This window comes from Schistocerca americana, chromosome 4, assembly GCF_021461395.2.
Source record: "Schistocerca americana isolate TAMUIC-IGC-003095 chromosome 4, iqSchAmer2.1, whole genome shotgun sequence".
Lineage (NCBI taxonomy): Eukaryota > Metazoa > Arthropoda > Insecta > Orthoptera > Acrididae > Schistocerca > Schistocerca americana.
Window position 1 is genome coordinate 461,887,733 of NC_060122.1, and position 22,160 is coordinate 461,909,892.

Consider the following 22,160-nt stretch of genomic DNA (forward strand, 5'->3'; position numbering starts at 1 on the left):
TAGTCCCCTAGAACTTAGAACTAGTTAAACCTAACTAACCTAAGGACATCACAAACATCCATGCCCGAGGCAGGATTCGAACCTGCGACCGTAGCGGTCTTGCGGTTCCAGACTGCAGCGCCTTTAACCGCACGGCCACTTCGGCCGGCATGAACTGGAAACAATTAATCCATGCTAATCAGGATAGCCGATAAAAGCTCGTGACAAATCACTAAGCGCTAGAACCACGCAGTAACGTCGACGTGTACTTCAATTTCAAGGGAGGCAGACGTTCCAAGAACGGAAGCATGCATTGGTAGACAATGCGGAAGACAGCCAAGAGTCAGGTCTGAATGAAGTCAGCAACAGAGAGCTTCCCAAAAGACTTAAAAACAAGGATCAGTATTAGAAACCTACACTCCAGTGCTAGACTGGCAGAAACCTACGTCCCAGTGCTAGATTGAAAACCTTCGCAATAAAGCATTCCATGGAGAGCTTTGGAGAAGATCAAAGACAAAATATACAATGAAAATACCTGGTATTGGCTGACCGACGGAACCCTAAAGAAGGAAATTCAAGAATTTGATTTCTGCTTCACCAAAGCCAAAATCAAGAAACCCGCAAAAAACCTAAAGCGCAGGTTCTGCAAAGAAGCATAGGAAACAAGTGACCATATCTTGAGTTGTTTCAAAAAGTCTAATGACACTGACTACCAACAGAGTCACAATGCTGTGGCAATCGTGATCTGATAGTGGGATGGAACGGGTGGGACCATAAGGTAAAAAATGTTTTTTGATACGATCGCACCAAATTACTGTGCGACCTCCAGATAAAGACATATCGAATGCAGGAACACAACAAATCGAAAATGACAACTGTGGAGAAAAAGGAAGTATGGATCACTGACATTGCCATTCCAAGTGACAGCAGAATCGACGATAAACAAAACGGAAAACTTGCCACGCACAAGGGCTTGAAATTCAAATTACAGCGATCCCATCGTAAAGCAGTGAAAATGATATCACTTGTTCTCGACGCACTGTAAACAGTACCAGGAGGTCTTAGTGGAATCTGAAAACCATTAATCCTCATAAAATATCCATTTGCGAACTAGAAAACGCACTTTACTGTGATTTGCACCAATCATCCGCCGAGACATTACAGCGTCCCAGAAGCTCGGGGAGTCTCCCACTGGTGATAAAAGAGAATATCCAGTTAATTGTTTTCATTTACCTTGTTTGCTGTTGTAACGACAATAACAGCAGCAGCGACAACAACAATAATAATAATAATAAACTTATTTATTCTTCTCTTTTAATTTCCATAGAACGTTAGTTAACAGTCACGCCTCCAGTTAGTTCTTCATCTATTTACAGTTAAGTTGGTTTGGGTTGGGTTGTTTTGGGGGAGCAGACCAAACAGTGAAGTCATCGGTCTCTTCGGGTTAGGGAAGTATGCGGAAGGAAGTCGGCCGTGCCCTTTTCAAAGGAACCATCCCGGCATTTGCCTGAAGAGATTTAGGGAAATCACGGAAAACCTAAATCAGGATGGCCGGACGCGGGTTTGAACCGTCGTCTTCCCGAATTCGGGTCCAGTGTGCTAACCACTGCACCACTTCGCACGGTACAGTTAAGTTTAACGATGTGGTTGCCTGGAGCGTCTTGTACATCTCCTCCCAAAGCAAACCACGCTGCCCTCTCGCGTGGCCTCTTGTGTCGTATGGCCCGTGTTTTTGTTTCGGCGTCACGCGTCGTTGCTTTCTGTTGCGTTCCGAATGCCACCGCTGTCAATTCTCGTTTTAGCCAGCAGGCAGTGGGTCATTTTCCGCAGTGTTCAGTAGTCAGGCTGGAGAGGATGCACACGTCGCTATCAAATGCGTTTTGAAATTTTCGTTGTGATGCGAGAGAGCATTGGCGAAGTATATGTGTTTACCACTGGCGAACAACAAGTCTGATAAATGTAGCGCTTTCTGGAAAGCCAGTGCTGAAGGCGATAATTTGCTTGACAAAATCACATCTGAAGTCATTTCAGCGCGCGGACGTGATGGTAATACTGACTGATTGTTAGTAGTTCTTTTGCAGAAAACAGCCACCACATTCATAACGTTCCGTTCCGTTCTTGGTGAAGACACCGAGCGAGTTGGCACAGCGATTAAACTCGTTCGCTCAGAGTAGTGAGACCCGAGTGTACCGTGCCACCCAAAGCGGAGAACACATTAAGAGAACTGAGTGGTCAATAAAGGAGACTTACCTAAACTGAAGTGTGATTTTTGTTTTGCGAACATGTAATTAATGAATAAATAATACGGTGATCATAACTATTTTCTGCAATAAATGATGTGTAGAGTACATCAGGTATGCAAACTTCCTTTCACCTTAGGTTCCTACATCTTATCAACATGTGCCAAATCACTAGCGTAAGAAATACGGTGGAAGTTACTTCTCAGTTCGAAAACAGCCGTAGGAGCGAATGAGGAATCTAGAGAGGCATCAGTCTCTTGAATACTGCATATAATACCAGCTGAAAATTTTTAAACAAGGCACTTCTCCTAAAAGATTAGTGTGGGCTTAAAAATAGACGTACGTACGTGTACTGACAGTATTTCTCCTCATGTAAAGGTAAAGAGAATTTAATCTTGGAAGTCATACCTCCTTTATAAAATCTGAGAGAGGTTTAGATCCAGCTGGTCGAAAAAAAAATTGTTTGTAACAATGAGTGATAGTTGTTATTCACGACATTCGATAAGGACAATCAAAATCTCACGTCGTGAAAGAAACAGATATTAGAAAGCATGTGAGATTATTTTTCTGTCATTGTAAACATGTGGTACGATACAGCCATGTAGTCAGTTAGAGGACATGAAAATGAATTATTCAGGAGCTTTCATGTCTATTTTATGACTAACAGATTAATATAAATCAAATCTCTCATGAACTGTTTTCTTTACGAAGTAATTTCTCAAATCTTATTTACCCATATGATCACTTATGCTTTGTTCTGTGAAGTACCACGTACGACTGCAAGATAAGTATAGAAAACTGCCGTCAGCAGTATTAACCTTTCTGGGAACTACCTTCAGCAACCATATTATTTTCTAATTTTGTATGCAATGTCTCAGCTAAATAAGGTGAGTGCGTGTCACAGAGAACTTCGAACACATGTTGCGCCAGTGAGTACTGGAGAGGTTTCTTTCAAATGAATCATTTATCTTTCGATACGTGTTAGAACATACCCTGTGCAGTTACATCAGTATTGCACGTTACTCTCCTACAAGGACTGATTCACTTACAGTTAAAAATTGTATTGGGGCAGTTGAAACTCTTGGATCCAATTTACCTTCATCTACTTCATGTTAAAAGTCCTCAGTTTTCCAGCTGTGCTATGCCACATCCTCTCTACGTCATTTTTCAGTAAAAAGTAGCCATCTCGTGAAATTGTTCATTCGTGGGCCAAATTTCATACAAAGAGGTATACAATCACGACATTAATAACGAAGTTATAACATGCTGTGCACTCACAGGTAAAACTTACAAAAAAGAAAGTCTGCTTTCAGTATTTACATCAGAAGACTGCGACAAACATCTGTCTAGGTCACACTTTACTGGTCCACAGCTATAGTAGAAAACGCTTATATTGCTGACTGTCATTATCAAACTCAGTCATAAATGTAAGTGAAATGGTACCAATAATATATATTGCCAAAAAGATAATTTACACTGTGCGTTAGTAAATGAAATACGAGCTTCACGGGTATTTCGTCTTATATTCAACGTCTCAGTGACTGGAGAACTTAGGGCAACGCAGCGTATACCGCTTACCGCTCCGTAGATAACAGCTTCCTAGGCTTCATATAAATCAACTCTAGTCTCCTTTCGGTATCGTTCAACTCCGAACTTGGCTTTGATTCCAAGGCAGAGATATCAGCGGTAACAAACTACCGGGTGATCAAAAAGTCAGTAGAAATTTGAAAACTTAATAAACCACAGAATAATGTAGATAGTGAGGTAAAAATTGACACACATGCTTGGAATGAGATGGGGTTTTATTACAAAAAAAAAAAATTATTGTTAGACTGGTGAAAGATCCCTTGCGCGCGTCGTTTGGTGATGATTGCGTGCTCGGCCGCCACTTTCGTCGTGCTTGGCCTCCAGGTCTCCAGACCTCAGTCCGTGCGATTATTGGCTTTGGAGTTACCTGAAGCCGCAATTGTATCGAGATCGACCGACATCTCTACGGATGCTGAAAGACAACATCCGACGCCAATGCCTCACCATAACTCCGGACATGGATTACAGTGCTGTTCACAACATTATTCCTCGACTACAGCTATTGTTGAGGAATGATGGTGGACATATTGAGCATTTCCTGTAAAGAACATCATCTTTGCTTTGTCTTACTTTGTTAAACTAATTATTGCTATTATGATAAGACGAAGCGCCATCTGTCGGACATTTTTGAACGTTTGTATTTTTTTGATTCTAATAAAACCAAATGTCATTCCAAGCAAGAGTCTCTATCTACATTATCCCGTGATTTATTCATTTTTCAAATTTATATTGACTTTTTGATCACCCGGTAGATTTCCTTTGACCTCGTCCCCCTAGAGGCGTGCTACGCGGTAGTCAGGCCCCATGGCAAACAGACGGAAAATGTTCAGATGTGTGTGAAATCTTATGGGACTTAACTGCTAAGGTCATCAGTCCCTAAGCTTACACACTACTTAACCTAAATTATCCTAAGGACAAACACACACACCCATGCCCAAGGCAGATGGTAAATTTTCTCCTACAATGAGTGCAGTGTATTGTACGAAGCTCATGCTAACACTACGTCCTGGAACCCGTATATCGACCGGGAGCACATTTCCTGTTTACGTTCACGAACTTGCACGTTGATATTGCGCAATTTCTCTCGGCAATACGTCATCTTTATTTCTGATTTTATTTTCGGTTCCCTTCAAGTACAACGAGAAGCCAAAACGTTATTACCACTGCCCACGCGACGCTGGACGCCGCCTGTTAGCATCGCGGGCACATGACGCGGGAACAGATGTATGTAAAGCGTGGCAGACACGGACGGGTGATCACCCTAGCGAAGATATGGGCTGTGAAAAAGGGAAAACAATTGCGATAAGCGAATTTGACAAGGGGCAGATTATTACTACCAACAGAATGTGAACAAGTATCTTAGAAACGGCAACGCTAGTCGAATGTTCACTTCTCACTGCCGTGAGCATGTGCGCAAAAAAGTAGAAATACAGTGAAACAACCACTAAGCGCTAAATGGTTGGACTTCGACGACTCTTCGCAGAACGTGGCGAAAGAACAGATACCATCTTCTTATACACATACTTAGGGCTCACCGCCCATTTCACCATCTTCTTCTGTGGAGGTGCCGAAACAATGGCAGAACTGTTATGGGAATCGGCAGTAGAGCCGCGAGTAATGAGTATAATAGGCAGGACACCATGAAACACTATGAATATAGTGCGGGACAATAAGTTGGGAATGTGGGTCTCACGGGAGGCGTGACACAGATAAGTTCCTTTAGTCGCACTATCCTCTGTGTCCTCGGTGGCTCAGATGGATATATAAGTTCACCTGCTTTTGAGGGGTGATTTTGTTCGATTGGCTTAATCTAAAGGACAGCTTGCGCTACTTGTATATCTCCCGTGTGAGTAGGAGATTCCGGGTTCGAGCCCCGGTCAGAGGACACATTTTCAACTATCCCCGTTAACTTATATCAACGCCTTGCGCAGCTTATGGTATTCATTTCATTGTAATTTCATTCTAACGAGCTGCGTGGTCACCGGTGTCCGAAAGAACAGATACCATCTTCATATATACAGGGTGTTACAAAAAGGTACGGCCAAACTTTCAGGAAACATTCGTCACACACAAAGAAAGAAAATATGTTATGTGGACATGTGTCCGGAAACGCTTACTTTCCATGTTAGAGCTCATTTTATTACTTCTCTTGAAATCACATTAATCATGGAATGGAAACACACAGCAACAGAACGTACCAGCGTGGCTTCAAACACTTTGTTACAGGAAATGTTCAAAATGTCCTCCGTTAGCGAGAATACACGCATCCACCCTCCGTCGCATGGAATCCCTGATGCGCTGATGCAGCCCTGGAGAATGGCGTATTGTATCACAGCCGTCCACAATACGAGCACGAACAGCCTCTACATTTGGTACCGGGGTTGCGTAGACAAGAGCTTTCAAATGCCCCCATAAATGAAAGTCAAGAGGGTTGAGGTCAGGAGAGCGTGGAGGCCATGGAATTGGTCCGCCTCTACCAATTCATCGGTCACCGAAGCTGTTGTTGAGAAGCGTACGAACACTTCGACTGGAATGTGCAAGAGCTCCATCGTGCATGAACCACATGTTGTGTCGTACTTGTAAAAGCACATGTTCTCGCAGCACAGGTAGAGTATCCCGTATGAAATCATGATAACGTGCTCCATTGAGTGTAGGTGGAAGAACAAACTAAAATGAGCTCTAACATGGAAATTAAGCGTTTCCGGACACATGTCCACATAACATCTTTTCTTTATTTTTGTGTGTGAGGAATGTTTCCTGAAAGTTTGGCCGTACCTTTTCGTAACACCCTGTATACAGCGTGGTCCATTGATAGTGTCCGGGCAAAATATCCCACGAAATAAGCATCAAACGTAAAAAACTACGAAGAACGAAACTTCTCTAGCTTGAAGGGGGAAACCAGATGGCACTATGGCTGGCCCGCTAGATGGCGCTGCTGCAGGTCAAACGGATATCAACTGCGTTTTTTTTTAATAAGAACCCCCATTTTTATTACATATTCGTGTAGTACGTAAATAAATATGTATGTTTTAGTTGGACCAGTTTTTTAGCTTTGTGATAGATGGCGCTGTAATAGTCACAAACGTGTAAGTACATGGTATCACGTAACATTCCACCAGAGCGGACGGTACTTGCTTCGTGATACATTACCCGAGTTAAAATGGACCGTTTACCAATTGAGGAAAAGGTCGATATAGTGTTCATGTATGGCTATTGTGATCAAAATGCCCAACCGGCCTGCGCTATGTATGCGGCTCGGTATCCTGGACGACATCATTCAAGTATCCGGACCGTTCGCCGGATAGTTACGTTATTTAAGGAAACAGGAAGTGCTGAGCCACATGCGGAACGTCAACCACAACCTGCTGCAAATGATGATGCCCAAGTAGGTGTTTTAGCTGCTGTCGCGGCTGATCCGTACATCAGTAGCAGACAAACTGCGCGAGAATCGGAAATCTCAAGAACGTCGGTGTTGAGAGGAATGTCGTTACACTTATCATTTCTGAGAATGCATGCTGTTACAGTGTGATTACCTGTAAATACCACATTAATGCAATAAATGTTCGAAATGATGTCCGTCAACCTCATTGCATTTGGAAATACGTGTAACGACATTCCTCTCAACAGCGAGTAGTTCGCCTTCCGCAATGTTCGCACATGCATTGACAATGTGCTGACGCATGTTGTCAGGCGTTGTCGGTGGATCACGATAGCAAATATCCTTCAACTTCCCCCACAGAAAGAAATCCGGGGACGTCAGATCCGGTGAACGCCCAGGCCATGGTATGTTGCTTCGACGACCAATCCACCTGTCATGAAATATGCTATTCACTACCGCTTCAAACGCACGCGAGCTATGTGCCGGACATCCATCATGTTGGAAGAACATCGCCATTCTGCCATTCAGTGTATCATCTTGTAGTAACATCGGTAGAACATTACGTAGGGCCCGCATCTCGTGGTCGTGCGGTAGCGTTCTCGCTTCCCACGCCCGGGTTCCCGGGTTCGATTCCCGGCGGGGTCAGTGATTTTCTCTGCCTCGTGATGGCTGGGTGTTGTGTGCTGTCCTTAGGTTAGTTAGGTTTAAGTAGTTCTAAGTTCTAGGGGACTGATGACCATAGCTGTTAAGTCCCATAGTGCTCAGAGCCATTTGAACCATTTGAGCCAAATACCGACCGCACTGGCGGAATGTTTCGTGATACCACGTACTTACACGTTTGTGGCTATTACAGCGCCATCTATCACAAAGCGCAGTAGTGGTCCAACTAGAACATTCATATTTCTTTACGTACTAAACGAATATGTAATAAAAATGGGGGTTCCAATTTTAAAAAACGCAGTCGACATTCGTTTGACCTATGGCAGCGCCATCTAGCGGGCCAACCATAGCGCCGTCTGGTTTCCCCCTTCAAGCTAGACGAGTTTCGTTCTTTGTAGTTATTTCGTTTGACGCATATTTCGTGACATATTTGGCCCGGTCACTATCAATCGACCACCCTGTATATTTTCAGCAAAGTATATTACACTGAACAGATATTCCCGCTTCCATTGATGATGGACCGCAGACTCGGCACTAGTATCCGGAGAATTGTTGTTGTGACACTACATCTTTCGAGTTCAATATGAAGTGTTGTCCAGGACCTACAAGCTCGCAGGATGAAGTCTTGAGAAATTAAAGTTAAGGCGTCCATCTAGTTTTTAAGACGCAATGTCTTAACATGTAAATTATACTGGCGCCGTATTTCATAACAGCTCTTTTATTTTCCTGTTTCTGACAGGTAAGTCCGACTCATCCCATCGAATATGGTCGGATTAACCCTAAATTGCAACAAACCTGCGAATATTCTATAATTGAGAGTTTATTAGGGGCTGATATCCTTTCAAACCTGCACCTCACTACCAGAGACTTATTATCCCGTTGGGATCAACCATCATGCCTCTCTCCTGTGTCAATAGCCTTTAATCGACAGGGTGTTGGTTAAGCCCCCATGTTGTCTTTGATTTCTCTTCGTATCTGATAACGAGTCACGTTAAGCTTGTTTTGTTCAATTTTCTTCTTTATACGCAAAAAGTTAATGATTAAAAAATAAATAAAATTAAAAAATATACAGTAGATTATGAGTTAGTTTCCTATTTACTTAGAATCTTTTACTCTTGTTTTGTTACTAATACTTATTCGTTATCTCAATCTGTAACTCATATTTAGTTATGCTTTTGACTGTACTCGTCTGATTGTTGATTAAGGTACCAAGTCAACCTGATAATAAAAAATAGGTAGCGTCTTTGATGAGTAATCAAATCGTCCTCGGTCTCGGGTTAGAACCACACCAGTGCTTAAATTTTGAATAAAACTTATCAGCAATGGTGGTCAAAGACTTCCGGCATAAGAAGTCTCCCTCATTCTGCCAACGGCCTTGTCAAAGAGAACGGATTAGCGGACAGAGGTTCAACGCACTCCCTTGCCCTTGAGATGGGAAACTGTCCGTAAAAGGTGGAGGAATTAGGAATGATCGACGGCGTGAGGATGCCATTGTCAATGGAAACCATTGCATTAAAGTCGCATAAAGTGCACCCAAAGGGCTTATGACCTGTAACTGAACAAGTTTCATGATGATCTCTCCAATTTCAAAAGATTCCGGAGTAGCCCCCCCCCATTATGCTATCTGGCAGGCGACCGTGAGAAAAAGATTGAATAACCAACTAAAGGATAACTTTCTTTGAGTCGTGTTATGGAAAGTCAGAAATTTGAATATGGTAGAGAAGGCAAGAAATCTGAAAAGGGAAATGCTATGGCTCAATCCAAGGATAGTGGGAGTTAGTGAAATGAAATCGAAAGAAGACAAGGATTTATGGTCAGACGATTATACGGTAATTTCAACAGCAGCAGAAAATAGCATAACGAGAGTAGGATTTATATATACTGGAAGGTTGGACAGAGAGTGTGTTACTGTCAACAATTCAGTGATAGAATTGTTCCCATTAGAAACGACAGCAAGGCAACACGACAACAATATTTCACGTATACACACCGAGGGCGTAAGCAGAAGAAGAAGAGATAAAGAAAGTATGTGAGGATATTGAACGGATAATTTAGTACGTAAAGGAAGAAGAAAATCTAACAATCGTGGGGGACTGGAATGCCGTTCTAGGAGAAGGAGTAGAAGAAAAGGTTATGGGAGAATGTGGGCTTGGTAGTAGGAAAGAGAGATGAGAAAGACTAAGTGCGTTCTGGAATAAACTACAGATGGTAACTGAGAATCCCCTGCGCAAGAACCACACGAAGAGGAGATACACATGGAAAAGGGCATGGTCAGGCAGAGATTCCATCATCGGGTACTGGATAATAATGCGTACCCAGGGGCAGATGTAGACTCCTATCATAATTTGGTAATGATGAAGAGTAGTCTGAAGATGAAGAGATCCTACAGGAAGAACCAATACGCAAAGAAGTGGGAAACGGTAATACTAAGGGATGAAGAGATGCGCTTGTAGTTGTCTAAGGCTAGAGATACTGCGGTAATGAATAGCTCAGTTGTTATTTGAGGTGATCAGGAATGGGCAATCACAAAAGTTTCAGAGAGAAAGACGTAGGAACAAGGAAGGTATGCCAAACTGTCCTCGCGTTATCTGCGCCTCTCATCACGTCGTTGGTGCAATGTAAATTCTAACTTACTTCCCTTTTTGTGTACTTCACCATTCATCTCAGTGATTGTTCCATTCATCCATAACTTTTATTTTCTATTATTTGGCATTCTAAAGTTATCCCAAGTTAATGGTCTCCAAGTGACATCGTAATTCTACCAAAGACAGGACTTGAGAGATCATCTAGCTTCTTGAAATGAGGCTGTAAGATGAACTTACGCAGAAATAAGTAAGTTAAACTGAATTTTAGTCGAAGTGAGCCAGAAGACGCTTCTAGATTAAGTAAGGAAATGAAACGATGTAAGTAATAGATTTGATTATTTATTTGGATAGTAAATAACTGAATATGGCATAAGTAAAAAAGATATAAAACGTAGTCTGCAAACAGCAAAATAAATATTTCTCAGAAATTAAGTACAGAGGGTGTAAAAAAAGTGTGACATATTCCTATAGGAGGTAATTTCGGTAAAAATTAGAATAAAATTGCTACAACACGTCTCGAATCGGGTGCATGTTGATATATGGAGCAGTCTGATCTCCCATTCCTATCTGTCTTTTGCGTAGAAGTACATAACGTTTCTTATTTGTTAATCACTATTTATTAAGTTACTTTCAGTCAACAATCTTAATACGCTATGCGGAGTATATGAAAGCTTCACTGTTTGTACTTGCACTGTAAACCACTGAAATACGCATATTGATCCCTGTATGAAAAAGATGTTAATGTTTATGCGCAACGGAATATTGTATGTCTGTCCCTATTAATGAATCTGACTGCCTGTTTGAAAGGAATCTGACGGACTTCGTGAATGGAAGCTGACTGCAAGAAAAATTATTTGGAGATTATGCGAAGTGCAAACAACATTGACATTCAAACCTCCTTTTCTTCGCGGAAGCGTCTTGCACTCCTGCAATACAAACACTTTATTCTTTGTTCCCTGAAGATGAAGTTGAGCTGTGATGGCGAGTTTCGATCCTTTGTTGATGTAGTGAACGGATTTATTGAAGTGACAAAGACGTATAGTCACTCACGTTTCGTTACCACTTTTAGTTTTCGTTGTAATTTTGTAACACTAGTTCAGTAAATTTTGTAGTAAATCTCTCTCATCTTCGACTCCCATTACCCTGTCTCCATACTGTGAGATATCTCAATAGTTCTTCACAAAAGTCGATGTTACTCTCTACGACCACTTCTGCATCCAACACACTTCTTCTCCAGCACCAGTGCCCTCTGCCATCCAGCCACACCTGCTTCTCTTGGCCTGGGCGTATCTTTCGGCTGACACCACCGACGTAGCGGCATGGCGTCCACTTTTATAACCTCGACGTATTACAACATACCTTTTCGTATGATCTATATATGTTCAATCCTCATTGCTAACAGCTTCTCTTCCCGTGTTGTGCATTCTTCTAATCAACTTTTATATACACTATGTGATCAAAAGTATCCGCACCCCCCAAAAAACACGTTTTTCGTAGTAGGTGTATTGTGCTGCCACCTACTGCCAGGTACTCCATATCAGCGACCTCAGCAGTCGTTAGGCATCGTGAGAGAGCAGAATGGGGCGATCCTTTAAACTCACGGACTTTTAACGTGGCCAGATGATTGGGTGTCACTTGTGTCATACATCTGTACGCGAGATTGCCACATTCCGAAACATCCCTACGTCCACAGTTTCCGATGTGATAGTGAAGTGGAAGCGTGAAGGGACACGTACAGAACAAAAGCGTACAGGTTGACCTCGTCTGTTGACTGGCAGAGACGGCCGACAGTTGAAGAGGGTTGTAAAGTGTAATAGGAAGACATACGTCCAGACCATCACACAGGAATTCCAAACTGCATCCGGATCCACTGCAAGTACTATGACAGTTAGGCGGGAGGTGAGAAAGCTTGGATTTCATGGTCGAGCGGCTGCTCATAGGCCGCACATCACTTCCTTAAAGGCCAAACGACTCCTCGATTTGTGTAAGAAGTGTAAACATTGGACGAATAAACAATGGAAAAACGTTGTGTAGAGTGACGAATCACGGTACACAATATGGCGATCCTATGGCAGGGTGTGGGTATGGTGAATGCCTGGTGAACGTCATCTGTCAGTGCATGTAGTGCCTACAGTAAAATTCGGAGGCGGTGGCGTTATGGTGTGATCGTGTTTTTCATGGAGGGGGCTTAGACCCCTTGTTGTTTTGCGTTGCATCATCACAGCACAGGTCTACGTTGATGTTTTAAGCACCTTCTTGCTTCCCTGTGTTGAAGAGAATTTCGGAGATGGCTGTTGCGTCTTTCGACACGATTCAGCAGCTGTTCATAATGCACGGCCTGTGGCGGAGTGGTTATACGACAATAACATCCCTGTAATGGACTGTCTGCGCAGAGTCCTGACCTGACTCCTATAGAACACCTTTGAGATGTTTTGGAACGTCGACTTCATGCCAGGCCTCACCGACCAACATCTATACCTCTCCTCAATGCAGCACTCCGTGAAGAATGGGCTGTCATTCCCCAAGAAACCTTCCATCACCTTATCGAACGTATGACTGAGAGAGTGGAAGCTATCATCAAGGCTAAGGGTGGGCCAACAGCATATTCCAGCATTACCGATGGAGGGCGCCACGAACATCCAAGTAGTTTTCAACAAGGTGTCTGGACGCTTTTGATCACGTAGTGTATATTCTCCTTCGCTATTTATATGTCTACCAATATTGGGGTAACTTTTCGATTCTGCGGCTCTTGAGGCGAAGATATCGTCGGGCATGAACGGAGAGCATTTTCATTCGGAAAGGAATTTCCTTGATGGCTGGTTGATAGAGAGCTGAAAAGGTGAACATCTGAGAATGTAAGATCATTTGAATAACGTGGGTTCGGAATGAGTTCCCAACACAGCTCCTTTATAGCGTCTTTTTTCAGTCTTGCGGAATGAGGGCGGGCGTTATCGTGGAATAGTATAACTTTACGGAGCCTTCCTGGTCATCGTTCTTGGATTGCGTCTGCAAACGTCTCCGTTGTTGATAATAAATGTCAGTAATTATGGTTACTCTTCGGGGAACCTATTCGTAGCACACCACATCGTCGATTTCGCTGCACATATTCCACCCGATGATTTTTGTGATTTTGGTTCAGAGCATGCGGTACCCATACACCTGATTTTTGGACCTTTCCCACTGCATGCAAACGTCGCACGGTGGTGGAATGATCTCAGTTCGTCAGATGTCCCTGTTCTCGAGTACAGTGGCTGGGATCATTGTTGGTGATGTTGTAGAGGTAGATCAAGGATTGTACACAGTAACCAAAGTTAGCTCTGTAACCAGGCCCAGATGACTACGCAGCGGTGACCGTCCGCCAAATTATTTGGACGTGATATGGAGAGTTGTAGGGTTAGTACACCGCTGTCCCTGGCATTGTCATTTTAACAGACGTTGTTCCCGCCATATCTCATTCAAGCAGCCCCTCAGGTGGCACCTTCAAGCCCAGAGCACCCGGTTCCATTCCTGTCACTAGCAAAATATTCCTGGCAGGACGGAGAATCGAACCAGGTCCTCCGCACGGCAGTCAGACATACTGACCCCTCAGCTGCTGACCCTGGCTTGAATACAGACGCAGTTTCAGATGAATGTCAGGTGCAAAAATCGTGCACATATGAAGAGACTTGTACAAGTATAAAATGTGGCTGAATGCTGCAACAAACCAGACCTCGGGTTAATGACGACAATAACAGTCTTACTTCAGATATCCACTGATTTTGTATTTTATATGCCATAAAAGGTGATTGACAAAAGGTGAACTTCTCAAGGACGAATACAATGCATGTTTCAACAATAGTTAAGGATCATCAAATGTCGAAAGTGTCTGGACACCTATTAGGGTATCTTAATCTGGGGTGTGACTACGCTTCACCTTTCTGACGGCTTTTTCTCAAGTGGGGACACTTTCAGTGAGCTGTCTGGATGTCTACGGAGGAATGGGAGCCCATACTTCCTCAAGAACTGAAACCAGACAAGGTGTGGAGTGAAGTTGATGTTCTGTCTCATCTCTTCGGTGTTCCATTGTGCTCAGAGCAGGACACTAGGCGTACACTCTTTTTCAGTAATATTACTGTCCACAAACCATGCTCACAGACGTTACTTTATCATAGGGTACATAATCATCTCCGAACTGTTTCTCTAACGGGAATCGTTCGCAATTTTTGGAATCGAACGTATATTCGCCTTTCTGCTGCTGATTCTCGACGAGTTATGTTCTGTTTGATTTGGGAGGCAGTTTAGCTTTATGTGCTGTTGGTGCGAGCTGGTTTAAAGTTTCTACAGTGACGAAGAAAATGGGTGAGATCTTTTCAAGTGCTTGCTGTGGTGGCTACTGGGGAAACGTATAGGTTATTTCAGAAGCTCGTATCTAATATCGGCACAGTTAACTTGGGAAACGCCGAGTTCATACGTGCGATGATATCCCTCCGTGAGGTCAAATGGAAGCCCGTAAATTGCTCACTTTCCGTTAGATGGAAGCTGATTATTGGATCGGATATTAATTCATTCTGCTGCAGATTTAACATTGGTATCTTCACCAGCTTTATAAAACAGCCGTTGCCTGATTAGAAAATGTGTATTGAGAATATACAATGATCAGCCAAAACATTATGGCTGCTGTCCACCGTGACGTTGGATGCCGCTTGGTAGCATTGCGGGCACGTGACACGGTAACAAAAGTATGTAAGCGGAGCAGACACGGACGAGAGATCACCCTAAGCAAAAATATGGGATGAAACGGGGAAATCCGTTGAAATAAGCGACTTTAACAAAGGGGATATTATTCCCACGCAGAGCCTGTGAACGAGTATGTCGAAAACGGGGAAGCTGGACGAATGTTCATGTGCTACTGTCTTGACCATCTACGGAAAGAGACTGGACAGTGAAACTACCACATGCCGCTAAATGGTAGGACGTGCACAACCCTTCACAGAACGTGGGGTTTAGAGGCTTTTCTGCTCTGTAAAATATGATAGATGCTGGTCTGTGGCATCTCTGCTGAAAAGGCGCAATGCTGCTGCACGCACAATTGTTTCGAGCACACTGTTCATCGTACACCAGACCACTCATATGTTTTTACAAATTGACTCAAATACATCGTCAATTACGATTGCAATGGGCCCGGTAACATCGGGATTCGACAGTTCATCAATGGTACCGTGTCGGCTCTTTGTGTGAATCACAAAAAATGGTTCAAATGGCTCTGAGCACTATGGGACTCAACTTCTGAGGTCATAAGTCTCCTAATACTTAGAACTAGTTAAACCTAACTAACCTAAGGACATCACACACATCCATGCCCGAGGCAGGATTCGAACCGGCGACCGTAGCGGTCTCGCGGTTCCAGACTGCAGCGCCTAGAACCGCACGGCCACTTCGGCCGGCTGTGTGAATCACATTTTTGCTAGGCTACGTCGCTGGTCATCTCCACAAACACCGCCATCGAGCTGAATGGTGGCTCGAAACGTGCAGAAAGCCACGTACGCAGGCTGGTGGGAGCAGTATTATGCTGTGGGAGACGTTCTGTCGTGGGACCTGTGGTAGTAATTGAAGACACGCTGACAGCTGCGAACCACCTGCATCCCCTCATGCTTGAGGTCTTCCCCGACGCCGATGTCATCTTTCAGCAGTACAACTGCCCGTGTCTGGGAGCTAGAACCGTGCTACAGTGATCTTAGGAGCATTATGGCAAACTCACAGTTACGATCAAATTTGTGCGATCCAATTTGTGTGATGTAAATTCTACGGAACCCACCTGGATCGTTATCAGGTGCCATAACCCCATACGCAAATCAGTGACTCGTTGTTTACTCGAATTACATGAAATGTGAGTTGACATTTAACGTTACATACCTCCACAAACCTACCAACTGCGGTCAGATCCGTAATAAGATGCATTTCGTTCCATGACGTGCAAACAAGATATTAAGCCGGTGGTCATAAAAAAAAAAGGTTCAAATGGCTCTGAGCACTATGGGACTAAACTTCTAAGGTCATCAGTCCCCTAGAACTTAGAACTACTTAAACCTAACTAACCTAAGGACATCACACACATCCATACCCGAGGCAGGATTCGAACCTGCGACCGTAGTGGTCACGCGCCGGTGGTCATCATGTTTTGGCTCACCAGTTTATGATTCCTTTTACTCTTTGCGAGAATATTATTTGTATTTGCTGCTTTGAGGGTCCATCTGCGCCTTGTAAACCAGATGATTTTGTGTGATAACAATATATACACGTATTTATGATATTTTCCTCGGAAAAATTTCGTCCAAACCAAGTAATTTCACATACTTACTCTACTCAATGCAGCTACAGTCTACCACGCCGCCATATTGTGCACAAAAATTGCCGCCGGCTCCATCATGTACGTGCTCTGATACGACACAAACAGTTAACCACACTAAGAACATCCTACAACTGCAAACCATTAGCAATATATAGTCTACGTCTTTTTATGGATTTACCTTTCAGGCGGGGAGTAGTAAGTCGTCGGTTGCTCCTTCTGAAGAATGGTTGATTACAGACTGTATTGTGTAGTGATCTGACATGTCAGTGAGATACGTTGTGCAATACATGATAGCGAAGGACTCTCGAATGAAGAATTCAGGAGGAGATTATGTGTTGAAGCTGTGTTGTGATGTTGGTTACTAAATAAACTATTGGTTTCATTAGTCTTTCAAGTTTGGATTCAGTGAGAAAAGATAAGAAGCAACATTGTCATTTCCACTGCTTGAGGATATAAAACGCAAGCAAACACACTCTATAATTTTTAGACGTTTTCTTGATGAAAAATTACTTATTTTTCGTAGTGCATATGCAAGCAGTAAAGGAAACGAAAGAAAAATTTGGAGTAGGAATTAAAATCCATAGAGAAGAAATAAAAACTTTGAGGTTTGCAGATGATAATGTAATTTTGCCAGAGACAGCAAAGGACCTGTAAGAGCAGCTGAACGGAATAGACAAGGTCTTGAAAGGCGGATATAAAATGAACATCATCAAAAGCAAAACGAAGATAATGGAATGTAGTCGAATTAAATCGGGTGATGCTGAGAGTATTAGATTAGTAAATGAGACGCTTCAAGCAGTAAATGAGTTTTGCTATTTGGGGAGCAAAATAACTGATGATGGTCGAAGTAGAGAGGATATAAAATGTAGACCGGCAACGGCAAGGAAAGCTTTTCGAAAGAAGAGAAATTTGTTAACATCGAGTATAGATTTAAGTGTCAGGAAGTCGTTTCTGAAAGTGTACCCATGTGTGGAAGTGAAACATGGACGATAAATAGTTTAGACAAAAAGAGAATAGAAGCTTTTGAAATGTGGTGCTACAGAAGAATGCTGAAGATTAGATGGGTAGATCACATATCTAATGAGGAGGTGTTGAACAGAGTTGGAGAGATGAGAAATTTGTAGCACAACTTGACTAGAAGAAGGGATCGGTTGGTAGGGCATATTCTGAGGCATTAAGGGATCACCAGTTTAGTATTGGAGGGCAGTGTGGAAAATCGTAGAGGGACACCAAGAGATGAATACACTAAACAGATTCAGAAGTATGTAGGTTGCAGTAGGTACTGGGAGATGAAGAAGCTTGCAGAGGATAGAGCAGCATGGAGAGCTGCATCAAAACAGTCTCTGGACTGAAGACCACAACAGTTAGCTACGTGAAGTTCATTTCCATTGCGCCTATAAAAAGTAAGTGTGTGTGTGTGTGTTTGTGTGTGTGACTATTCCGTGAAATACAAGTGGTCAGGTGGCGTTCACTGCTTCTTTTCAGGGACGCACAGGTTCATGTAGCCGACAGTGTGATTCAGCCGCCCCTACCTATACGTTTAATGCACCATGCATTTCTTCCAAAAACCATGTTCAGGATTTTCGTATTCTTTCTCCGCTATGTGCAAACTATTCGTCCTACAGAAATAATTAACGGGACATTTTCGTGGGAAATTAAAAGTCGATAAAATTTGTACTGGAATACGTTTTCACTGCGGCCACGGATTCCAAGTTACTCAAGAAAAACACGTTTGAAGGTCACTTTCACACATTTTTCTTGAAAGGCGAAAGGGTGCCCAAATATAAAGTTTTACTACAATAAATTTCCTACAAAGTGGTCCCATTCATTTCTTCTGTTCGGCTAATATTTCTCATAACGAACGAGAGATTATTAAAATCTTGTGCGTGGTATCTGAACGTGTTGTTGTTGCATAAAGCCTATACTAAGGGGCACCCGAATCACCCTGTATATTACAGCATAGCTTACTAGATCATGAAACACACACACACACACACACATCTTGCAAGGCGTCCTGCCGTAAGGAACATGGCGCCTCAGTTTTCAGCTTTAACATTACAGCAGGTAGCTGCTGACGGCTCACAACACCCGAGGTTCCGGTCACATCAGTAAGTTCAACAGGACGCGTCGATTACCATTTCATGCGATCGAGAAACAGCAGGCTGACGACACATCGGCTTCGGACAGAAACGGCCTCCAGCGTACTTTTGAGGGCAGGCTATTATTCTGCGGCGGCGGGCCGGAGACACTCTTCGTGGCATCGCGTCTTCGCGGCTGCTGAATATTTATGCGTGGTCCGGCGCCGCGTGGCGCCGTGATATACGAGCCGGGGCACCGTTAAGTGGTTGCGGCCGCACTGCTCCGCGCCCTGTTTATCGAGCGGCTTGCGTTGATGGAGTGGATACCAATCGATGGCGCGCTATTAGTCCGTACCAAATGGGGTGGATCAGCGAAAACAGCCTGCCGGCGAGCTTCGAACGGCGAACGCCCCTGGCCGAACCGAACCGAGGTCGGGTCGCCGCCCGCAAAGTAAACGGGAGCTGTGGACCGTCGTCTCCCGTAACCTTTTTAGGGTTCTCCCTGAGATTAAATATAAATAGCTCAGACCGAAGCAGCAATTTAATTCCTGGTGCCTGTTATCGTCTGGGTTAGCATTCGTGTGTAGCATGCTATTTGAAGGAAATGTCTCACCAGTCACATTTTCGGGCAGTGGAATGTTAAAAACTGCTGCTAATGACGAGTTAATTGCTCCGACAGCTGAACGTGAGAAATTCAGTATGTTATTGCCTAATGAAGATCCACTTAATGTTTCGATTAAGAACATTGCTACCGCGTGTACAGTTTTATGTGCAGAATTAGTGAGTTATCTCCAGTGGCGTTATGCACACATCAAAACACGTTTTGCATCACCCCGGTTCCCAGAACTCCTGAACATAAATGTTGACTGTGGCTATAGTACCACAATCACAGTCCCCTGGACTGTTCAGAGATGTCACTAAAGCCGCTCAAAGGTGTAGACAACCATGCATGAGCAGCGCCTATTAGACCGATGGGGTCCTACAGCCGATCAGTTCCAGACATTCCACCAGGAAGGAGGTATACGGATAGTGTTGCCTGTAGTTCAACCATGCCTAGACGGTCAATACTGCGGTTCAATCGCGACCGCATTGTTACTTTGTGCCAGGAAGGGTTTTCAACAAGATAAGTATCCAAGCGTCTCGGAGCGAACCAAAGCGATGTTATTCGGACATGGAGGAACTGTCGATGACATGCCACGCTCAGGCCGTCCAAGGGCTACTGCTGCAGTGGATGACCTCTACCTACGGATTATGGCTCGGGGGAACCCTGACAGCAACGCCACCTTGTTGCATAATGCTTTTCGCGCAGCCACAGGACGTCGTGTTACGACTCAAACTGTGTGCAATAGGCTGCATGATGCGCAACTTCTCTCCCGACGTCCATGGCGAGGTCCATCGCAACTACGATATCACGCAGAGCTATACAGATGGGCCAAACAACATGCCGAATGTAGCGCTCAGGATTGGCATCATGTTCTCTTCACCGATGAGTGTCGGACATGCCTCAACCAGAAAATCGTCGGAGACATGTTTGGAGGCAGCCTGTTGAGGCTGAACGCCTTAGGCACACAGTCCAGCGAGTGTAGCAAGGTGGAGGTTACCTGCTGTTTCCGGGTGCCATTATGTGGGGCCGAAGTATGTCGCCGATGGTCATGAAAGGCGCCATAACGGGTGTGCGGTACGTGAATACAATCCTCCGACCGATAGTGCAACCGTATTGGCAGCACATTGGCGAGACATTTGTCTTCGACAGTTCGCGCCCCCATCTTGCACATCTTGCGAGTGACTTCCTTCAGGATAACGACATCGCTCGACTAGAGTGGCCAGCATGTTCTCCAGACATGAAGGCTATCGAACGTGCCTGGGATAGATTGAAAAGGGCTCTTTATGGACGGCGTGACCCACCAAGTACTCTGAGGGGTCTACGCCGAATCGCCGGTGAGGAGTGCCTTGATTAACTTGTGGATAGTATGCCACGACGAATACAGGCATGCATCAGTGCAAGAGGACGTGCTCCTGGGGATAAGAGGTACTGGTGTGCACAGCAATCTGGACCACCACCTCTGTAGGTCTCGCTGTATGGTGGTGTATGTGTGTCTCTCATGAGCAGTAAAGAGGGCGGAAATGGGTATGTTGATCTCTATTCCAATTTTCTGTACAGGTTCCGGAACTGTCGGAACCGTGGTTATGCAAAACTTTTTTTGATGTGTGTAATTAAAATTTCGCTTCTTGAGTGGGTCACCGTGACAAACGAGTTGCTTCAGGACAATAAAACTTCGTGGAAACATTTGTAAGGACATGCTTCTACAAATAACGAATAAAACATTGAGAAAAACCATTTTATGTTCCATATGCGAGGATACCATTTGTTAATGCGTACAACGTTTACGTTCCAGGTTACGTACATTGCCCATTGTGGCGACCATCTGCTACCATGACGGCCTGGAACGGCGCTAGAGATATCATTTCCCAGTTTTTCGCAGCACTTTTCGATCGGTTGGCCACGTAATGCTCAGCTGCCGTGATACAGCTCTTGCACTGCTTGAAGATCGCACACCGCGTCCAGTACCCTCAGCCATGGCAACGGTAGCTTCTTCAACAATTTGTGGCGCAATTGTCCGTCGGCCGCTCCGAGGAGCATTTCCCAAATCGCCAGTTAATTTGAACTTCCGAATCACGTTCTTCAACTCCTGTGCGCAAAGAGGATCTCTTATTATCGCTTTAATGTGTTGATACCGGTGAAGAGCACCACCGCTACTGCTGTTGTTTTGATGAAACAGTTTTATGAGCCCCGATCGCCTTATCCAGATCCATGTTGATTGACTGCAGCTGTGGCGCTTAATCGTTCTTGTATTCCAAGCAACGTGCCAGAGCCAATACCTAATAGCAATTCATATATAGATGAATATAGTTTTTAGTCTACACTCTCACAAGTAACGAAAGTTTAATTACGACCACCTTGGATATCTACGAACTATGTCGGAAGGCCGGCCGGAGTGGCCGAACGGTTCTAGGCGCTACAGTCTGGAACCGGGCGACCGCTACGGTCGCAGGTTCGAATCATCCCTCGGGCATGGATTTATGTGATGTCCTTAGGTTAGTTAGGTTTAAGTAGTTCTAAGTTCTAGGGGACTGATGAACTCAGAAGTTAACTACCATAGTGCTCAGAGCCATTTGAACCATTATGTTGTTGTTGTTGTGGTCTTCAGTCCTGAGACTGGTTTGATGCAGCTCTCCATGCTACTCTATCCTCTGCAAGTTTCTTCATCTCCCAGTACTTACTGCAATCTACATCCTTCTGAATCTGATTAGTGTATTCATCTC